Source organism: Lagenorhynchus albirostris, chromosome 1 (assembly GCF_949774975.1).
Source record: "Lagenorhynchus albirostris chromosome 1, mLagAlb1.1, whole genome shotgun sequence".
Classification (NCBI taxonomy): Eukaryota; Metazoa; Chordata; class Mammalia; order Artiodactyla; family Delphinidae; genus Lagenorhynchus; species Lagenorhynchus albirostris.
The window spans coordinates 21,630,272-21,639,453 of NC_083095.1; positions in this window are offsets into that span (position 1 = coordinate 21,630,272).

Sequence of the window (9,182 nt, forward strand, 5' to 3'; positions counted from 1 at the left end):
CAAATAAATTTAATTGGCAAAATAGATGCTGCCCTATGGTGGTCCTCAAAAGGTTAGTTTTTTTTTTTTAATGTATTAGTCCAAAAACCCAGACATCTGTAAACCACTGAAACTGACAGGATATGCATAGCTTTGTCAGGGGAAAAAAAACTGATAGGAATGTATTTTTCCACCTGAGAGTCAATAATGTTTTACTAAGATTTGTATCTATTTGTATTCCAAAATCATCTAAATTAAGTTTGAGATTCATAAAACCAAGTTTTAGTAGTATATAAATGTAATAAATGTCCACCATCTCTAATGATTTTTATTTTAGGACTACCATTTTCTTTATGAACTGTCATTTGGAAGATTTCTTATTTGTGATATAATACATACTATACTGTATCTCCTATGTATATGTGCGGGTGTATTTGTTTGGTAGCTTTTTTGAGATCCCCAAACACCTTGCTGGGAGAAAGGGTGAGTAGAGACAGTATCATAAATAAACTATCATTATTTATAATGTACATTCTTCATTCTCATGCACTAGTGCACAATGTAATTTATTAGTTTAATCACTGTTGTTAGAATTGGTATTATTATTTCATGACATAAAACTGAAAATGGAAATTGGAAAATAGGAAAGAGAAAAATACATTCTATCTTGAGGACATGTAAGATTTACTATACCTAATCTATACATAGATAAACCGTATTTATTGCTATTACAATACCTTATTCATCAATGTATTAAATTGCCTACTATTCCAGTAACCACTGGAGCATTAGTGACCACTGGAACACAAAACTCATTTCTTCTTATCATCTCCACGTCCTTCCCTTCTTGTAGTCTTACCATAAACATCCTTGTCCCAGACTTAACAGCTCAAGCCTCAGATTACTGCAGGACAGAGTAGCTACTTCTGCAGGTCCATGGGGTCCAGAGGGTTCAGGGGATTAAAAAATTCTGAGTGAATCAATTCAGACCTCCCCAGCCCAAGTCTCAGGGTCCTCTTTCCTCCCAAGCAGGGTCATGACCTGGTGAGGTGCACCTGCTGGGCTGTGAATTCAACCTCCTCTGGAGATCCAGTTCCTGTAATGAAATACTGAACCTACTCTTTAGCTTTTTTTGCCCTCTGGCTGCAAGAGAAAAGAATACTTTTATCTACCAAGGAGGACCTCTAGCTTTCACTAGTCAGTGGCCTTAAATGGGCCACTGATCACCCTCAGTCTTTCACCAGTTCGTAGATAGCCCCCAGCAAGAGCTATTCAGTTAGTAGTCCCTATAATTACCACTCCCAAAAACCGTCCCTGTGCCTGAGCTATTGAACCCACCAGTCTGATCTGTTTTACTGGTGTCCCATCCCAGTTCACCACTGGTGAAAGTTCTGATTGCACCGTTACCGCACGCCAAGGACTAGCATTACTCTACCTGCCACCAGCAATGGGGTTTTCACTGCAAGCGGTTTTCTTAGTCTGCTTTCTAGAACAACTGCTGTCTCAACTGGCTTAAGGCAGGTTGCCTAGGAAACAGATGCTGAGATAGTACATTTTCATGCAGAGAGTGTACTGGAGAGCACACTCCTGAACCACACCTTCAGGGGAGAGAGGGGCAGAACTGGACGGAGGGAGGCCTTGCACTGGGGCAGCGACTTCAGCCCGTCCCACGGGAGCTCCAAAACCGACACAGCTCTTAGGGGTTGGCCCACATCTGGGGCAAGAGGACCAGGCCTTTGCACCCCCATCTCAACTAGTCATTGACTAGAGGGCAGAACACTGAATGAGGCAGCTCCCTACCCAGGGATGGACTCAGCCATGAGCTCTCAGCAGGCAATACACCTGGCAGCTGCGGGAACACATGCTGGATCTCAGAGGTGGCATCCAGGCAGTGTACGCACCACAGAGTCCACTTCATCCCTGGGGATCAAGAACCAGGATGGTGCAAATGATAAAGATGGTCAGTGCTTCCCAGCCTGGCATTTGCTGGCTTCTCCAACCTCATCTACTGCAGTGCCTCTACTCAGACTTCTTCAGCCAACTGGTCTCCCTCCCAGATGCTCCCTAAATAATAAAACTGTGCTGCCTCTCAGGCTTGGCTCACTGTTGCCTCCCACCTGGGATACCGTGCTCCTCCCACCTCCTCTCACTGTTTCTCATTCAATCCAAGCCCCAGCTTTTCCAGGAAGTCTTATCAGTGACTCCAGCCTACACTGCCCTCATCCTATAACTCCAATAGTGAACACCCCATACTAATCCTGGGACGCTGAGGAGACCCTGCTTCCACTAGGTTTACTACTTTTATATGCATTTCCCTTACTTCGACCAGACTTTAAGTTCCGCTACTTGCTAGGATGCAACGTTGGAAAGAGTGAGAAGGTCTCTGAGCCTCACCTCCTCCATTTGTGTTTAAACCTAGAACATATTCACTTATTACCTGAATGAATATCTGAGCATCTACTACGTGTCAAGCCTAACAACAGTCCATTTCTTCAGAACTGGGGGGGAGGTGGGGGTGGGGGGGCAGGGTGATCTTGTTTATGGAATCTTTGGCTCAGAATATAAAAGCCAGGGAGGCCAATGGACTTGCCACAGCCTTGGGGGGAGGACCAAATGGGAACAAGTTAAGGAAAAGGGAAATTCTGGAGAAAATGGACCTGGAGGTGAGCAAACCCAACTCCATACCCACCTTCTTCTGCTCTGACCAACTTTGTCTGAGAGCCATTACTAATACCTGATGTCTAGAGTTATCAACTTTAACCCAATTCTCCCAAGTCCCCAAGAACATGTTCCTCCTCTCTCCAAATATAAAAAGAAGTTCAGAAAAAAAACCAGCAAAAATAGAAATTAAAGCCGGTGGGGAGGAAAGAGTAACTTTGAGAGTCTGTCTTTAAATGTGTGCTAGTTCCTTTAGATTTTAGGGCCTCGAGGCAATGAGCATTTTTTATTCCCAATTTACTTTAAGCACCCAGCTCCCTCACAGGTGTCATCGGCTTCAAAATGGTGCCCTTAGAATGAACTTCTCCAGGGCTGGAGTAAATAAACATCCCTCTTCTATGAGATCATGTCTCCTTTTCATAAAGTATCTTTGTTCCATTCTCCTGGAATTTCTAAATCTGTGCTTTCTCGATTTTGCAAATGGGAAGACCCTGGAGAAAGGAAAAGAGTGAGCAGAGAAGAGGGCAGGTGGGCCTTAAGATAAAAATGTGGCAAAGCACAAATCTCAGCCCAGTCCTGTCAGAGCGTCTGCAAGGGGTTTGTCTCAAAAGAAGCGCAAACTTCCAAGACACAGACTTTCAGTCCCACATGAGGGAATCGCGGTCGGTCAAATCCACCAACTGCAGGCTAAAGACCTGCCTGCCCTGAAGCCTCTATGAACTAACTGCTTATACCCTGCAGTACCTCATCACCAACGCTCTCACTCCCAGGGTCTTGAAACAAACCCACAGGTGAGACCTCCACACTTATGTCAGGGACCCACCTTTTTTCTGACTGTACTGCTCTCAACTCCCTCACTGCTGACCACACCCTGCCCTTGGCTCCTTGCTTCTGTGTCCAGGAGCATTCCAGGTGCCATCTCTGGCTTTGTTCCTCCACGTGGTCTTCTCAAGGCTCAGGAACGCCCACGTTCAAGTCTATTCCATGGACACATCACCGAGAACAGTTATTGACCAGCGGTGCTTCTGGAATTGGACAATGTGCTGATCAGCAGGTGAACCGAGGGGAGGGGAAAAGACAGCAATGCTTCCTGGCAACAAGGAAATGACCGTTTTCCCACAAGGACATGCAGGCTGCTGGAATTACAGCATCCTCATGGAGGGCCCACAGGCTAGGCCAGGGGTGTTGAGGGTCAACTCTTTTTCCCCAGTCTAGTTTCTAAGCTTCCACACTTCCTTATAAGCCAGTCCTTCCATTCAAACTCCCCTGTTAGCCCAAAGTAGAGGTGCTTATGCTAAGTCAGGATGCTGAGTCCTTTCATCACAGCATCACTACTGATTAGCAATATGTGAAGCAAGCCTTCTCCCCTCTGGGTCACAGTCTTTACCTAGAAAGTGAGGAATGCTGAGCCAACTCGCCTCTGCGCTCCCTCCAGCTCTCCGGTACCCAAGATAAGACATGGGCCTCACGCACATGTTCGTCTCTTACAGCATCAGGGCTAGAACATCCCACCTCTCCCTCTGAATAAAGTTTAATTCATGTTTAAGTTTGCAGGTGCCCCAGTGGACTCCCTGCGTGGGTCGGTAATTGGTCAATTTGAAATAAAGACAGCAGTAAGGAAAAGAGAGCACACTTTTCAGGCAACAGCTAGTCGGTGGTCATTCCAGAGAAGAGGAAGAGGTTTGCCCTGCTCATCATGTGCTCCAATAGCAATTACCTCCCTTGAACTGTTCATTGCTCTTTACACATAGGTCATCTGAATCAAACCCAACCAAGCTGGCCATAGGATCTCCACTTCCTAGAGAAGGCAACTGTAGGTAGAAGAGCAGGAATTTGACTTTAAACTTCATGCTCTTTCAACTTTACTGTGCCTGCCTGTCTTAGAGCACCAAGGGAAGGGTCAGACCAGCATGGTTACGGATATTATAATGTGCAGCTACTTTTTAGCCACACTAGTTTTATGTTTTACCTATTGTCTGGGCATCCTATCCTCTTCCTATTAATAAAACAAAATCAATCTGCTCTTATTTTTGGTATAAAACTTTTATTGTTTCACCAGTTTTCATTGATATATTTCCCCCTGTGATGAACACTTAATAAGTAGAATAAAATTCAATTACAAAGTCAATGAAAAAATTAACACCTATGAGTGTTCCCAGACTTTACTAGGTGTTACACTTCAAGGGGAAAATTGAGTCATGGCATATTTAAGTATATGCAATGATGAATAGGTCTGTCTGTTCTCTTGAAATTTCTATGATTCTCCCAATGCCTTGAAAAAGACTCCTAATACCCAGACGCTGTCACCTTTCTCCTGGACCACCCAAGAGTGGCCGTTTGCCACGCCAGCCTGTCATCCTGTGGCTTACTATGACGGATCCTACAACCCATTCTGGCCAGCCAGTCCTATCAACCTGTCCTTGAATTTATGGCAGGCCACAAATGACACTCGCATGATTGCTATTCAGTTGATAAAAAGCAGATATTCTCAACTTATCCTTCTTATTTTTCTCTCTTCAAATTTTTTTAAAATTAAAAAAATATAGATAATTACAAAGAAAAGCCTAATAATCATCCAATTTCCACCCACCCAGAATTAACCACTGTTAACACATCATATTGATTTCCACTCTTTTCTTTGTTTTTTAAATAAAAATCACTCATTTTGATAAAAATGGTACATACCTATTAGAAAAATGGAAAGAATGCAGAAAAATCACAAAGCCAAAGGTAAAAAAAAATCCAAATCCCATAGCCAGGAATAACTGTTAGTATTAAGTTAAAATTATCACACATGCCTTTCTAGGCATAAATACGGAAAGAAGGAAAGATAGATGAATGAAAAAGAGAAAAAGGGGAAATGTGTTTATTAAAGTGAGCCTATTTTTAATATATGAATTTTTCATTAAAAAGTATTAGTTTCAAATTTACTTTCATTTTACAAAAGTAAAGGAAACTATGGTGAAATAGGAGTTATTTAACATCAAACAAATGTTTTCTCACTTTCTCAAAAAAATTATTTTAAAGGTCCCTCTTAAGAAATGAATTTATTAAAAACATCGGGGAATTGCAGTCTTTTTTAAGGCTGCATATTTCGGTAGAGTTTCTCTTCCCTCTGTTATTTCTACATTTCTTCCTCTTCTTTCCCCCTCTTCTTGATATTTGCTAGTTATATTATTATTTTTACATGGTCTATGTTTATAACATTTACATTTGTTCTTTACCTGTATGTCCCATAGTTAATTAGTATTAATTCTACATTTACATGAATTCAGTTTTCACCACCAATATTTACCAGGGCTTCTAACATTCCTGTATTCTGTATTTTGATTCATACATTAAATGGCTGGCTTTACTTGCATGTAGTTTTTTTCCAAGAAGTTCCTACAGGTGCTATTAAGTTCTTTTGTGTTTCAAAGTCCCTTTGCACCTGAATGTCATCTTAGATAGGTAAAAGAGTCCAAGGTCAAATATTTCCCCGTCAGGATTTTAGAGGTCTGGTTCCATTGTCTTCTGCCATTAAATACTGTTGTGGAGAAATCTGAGACCAAACGGTGGTTTTTTTCTCCTTGTAGAGGACTTGCTTTTTCTCTTTAGATTCCTACAGAATTATTTCTTTATCATTGAATTTCACCTTCTTCACTAAAATATGTCTTAGTGTTGAGCTTTATGCTTCTAATTTTCCTAGAATACAGTATGCCCTTTGGATTTGCAGACTCAGTTTTGTCTTCAATTTAGAGAACATTTTCTTCATTATCTCCCTGAACACTTCAGAGATACCCAATACTTTTATGTTGAATTTTTTTGCATTTTATATCTATTAGCTTCAATTTACTTGCTTTTTTTTAAGATTTTTTTTTTTTGATGTGGAACATTTTTAAAGTCTTTACTGAATTTGTTACAATATTGCTTCTGCTTTATGTTTTGGTTTCTTGGCCTGGAGGCATGTGGGATCTTAGCTCCCTGACCAGAGGTTGAACCTGCACCCCCTGCACTGGAAGGCAAAGTCTTAACCACTGGACCACCAGTGAAGTCCCCAATTTACTTGCTTTAATGTTTGTTTTCTTAATTACATTTATCAAGATTGTCTCAAGCCTTTCTTCTGGGTTAATAATTCAAATTTCAGCAATGTTTAAATTTTGTTCTTTGCTGTTACCAGTTATTAGTTCTATAGTGACATTATTTAGTTCTTGAACTTAATTCCATAGCTCTTCCGTAACTCTCTGATTTTACTCTATTGTTTTATTATCTTTAAGTTCTTGACTGATTATATTTATTCTCTTATAACAAACTGTTCTATAACATAAAGTGACTGCAAAGAATTTTCTTCTGTTTCTTGAGTTATGTTTTCTTCTAAAATGAAGTCTGTGTATTATACTTCTTGCTTGCTTGCTTTGGTTTGTGGTTTGCTTGTTGTTTCTTTTGTTGTAGTAGGTTTGCATTGCTGCCATGCTATTTATATTTTGCTCATGCTTGACAGCCCTGAGCAGACTTTCTATCTGACCTGATGCAGTGGGCTGACTGCTTGACTCTCTTTGCACTGCATCTGAGACTTCTAGTTTCCTGTCCAAGACTCAGATGGAAGAACTCACCTGAGATGGTGAGCAGGGCATATTTGGTTGGAAAACCTAATCCTGCTCTCTCTTCCACTATTCGATATCTGTACTGCACAAAGGGCCACCTTACCCGATTTCATGCACATGGCAATGTGTGTATCTCACTCCCATTGCTGGGTGACCCTGGGTTTCACCAGGTGACCTTGGGCTTCAGCAGACTTCTCCAATTCCATGCCTGACCGTGGAGCTACCCCCACTCATTGCTTTCTTTCAGTATCCATTCCACTATTCCTCAGTCAGATGAAGAAAAATAAAGGTCAGTTTGCTCAGTTGGCCTCTCTTCAAATTTGGAGCTATCAGTGAGAATTCTCAGAATTTTGTTGTCTCACCAGTCTAGCTTCTGGAGAGTCTGGGCATGGCTAGGATTCTGCACTGTTCCTGCATCTTCTGAGTCTTTCCATAAAGACTAGGATTTTTGTTTGTTTGCTTGTTTGTTTTGCGGTACGCGGGCCACTCACTGCTGTGGCCTCTCCCGTTGCAGAGCACAGGCTCCGGACGCGCAGGCTCAGCGGCCATGGCTCACGGGCCCAGCCGCTCCGCGGCACATGGGATCCTCCTGGACCGGGGCACAAACCCGTGTCCCCTGCATCAGCAGGTGGACTCTCAACCACCACGCCACCCAGGAAGCCCAAGACTAGTTTTTTAAAGTTATTGTTAAAGTTAAAGTTATTGTATCTTATATCTGTAAGTCTATAACTAGATAGCTAGATAATTATATAGATAAATGTTACCTATATAGAGAGAGATAGATACTATATACCTATAATCTTATAACTATATCTCTTTCCTCCTTTGGTTACTGTTTATGATTTTTCTTTATTTCATTAGGTTTTAGGGGAAAGATGCAGTTTGAGTCTGCCACGTTAACCCAAAGTCTTCAAATTTTCCTAGAAGGTGTGAAATTGTACAACACATGCCCACGTGCACTACGAGTTGTGAGAAATTTCTGGCACACTAGCTGTACCTCCCTCCTTTCCTACTCAAGAATGCATATAGGTGGGGGTGCTGGGAAGATGGCGGAAGAGTAAGACGCGGAGATCACCTTCCTCCCCACAGATACACCAGAAATACATCTACACGTGGAACAACTCCTACAGAACACCTACTGAATGCTGGCAGAAAACCTCAGACCTCCCAAAAGGCAAGAAACTACCCACGTACCTGGGTAGGGCAAAAGAAAAAAAAGAAAAAACAGACAAAAGAATAGGGACGGCACCTACACCAGTGGTAGGGAGCTGTGAAGGAGGAAAGGTTTCCACACACTAGGAAGCCCCTTCGTGGGCGGAGACTGCAGGAGACGGAGGGGGGAGCTTCGAAGCCGCGAAGGAGAGCACAGCAACAGGGGTGCAGAGGGCAAAGCGGAGAGATTCCCGCACAGAGGATTGGTGCCGACCGGCACTCACCAGCCCGAGAGGCTTGTCTGCTCACCCGCCGGGGCAGGCGGGGCTGGGAGCTGAGGCTCGGGCTTCGGTTGGAGCGCAGGGAGAGGACTGGGGTTGGCGGCGTGAACACAGCCTGCAGGGGGTTAGTGCACCACGGCTAGACGGGAGGGAGTCAGGGAAAAAGTCTGCACCTGCTGAAGAGGCAAGAGACTTTTTCTTCCCTCTTTGTTTCCTGGTGCGCGAGGAGAGGGGTTTAAGAGCGCGGCTTAAAGGAACTCCAGAGACGAGCGCGAGCTGCAGCTAAAAGCGCGAACCCCAGAGACGGGCGCGAGCCGCGGCTAAAAGCGTGGACCCCAGAGACGGGCGCGAGCCGCAGCTAAAAGCGCGGACCCCAGAGATATGCCCGAGCCGTGGCTAAAAGCGCGGACCCCAGAAACAGGCGGGAGATGCTAAGGCTGCTGCTGCCGCGACCAAGGGTCCTGTGTGCGAGCACAGGTCACTATCCACACCCCTCTTCCGGGGAGTCTGTGCAGCCCGCCACTGCCAG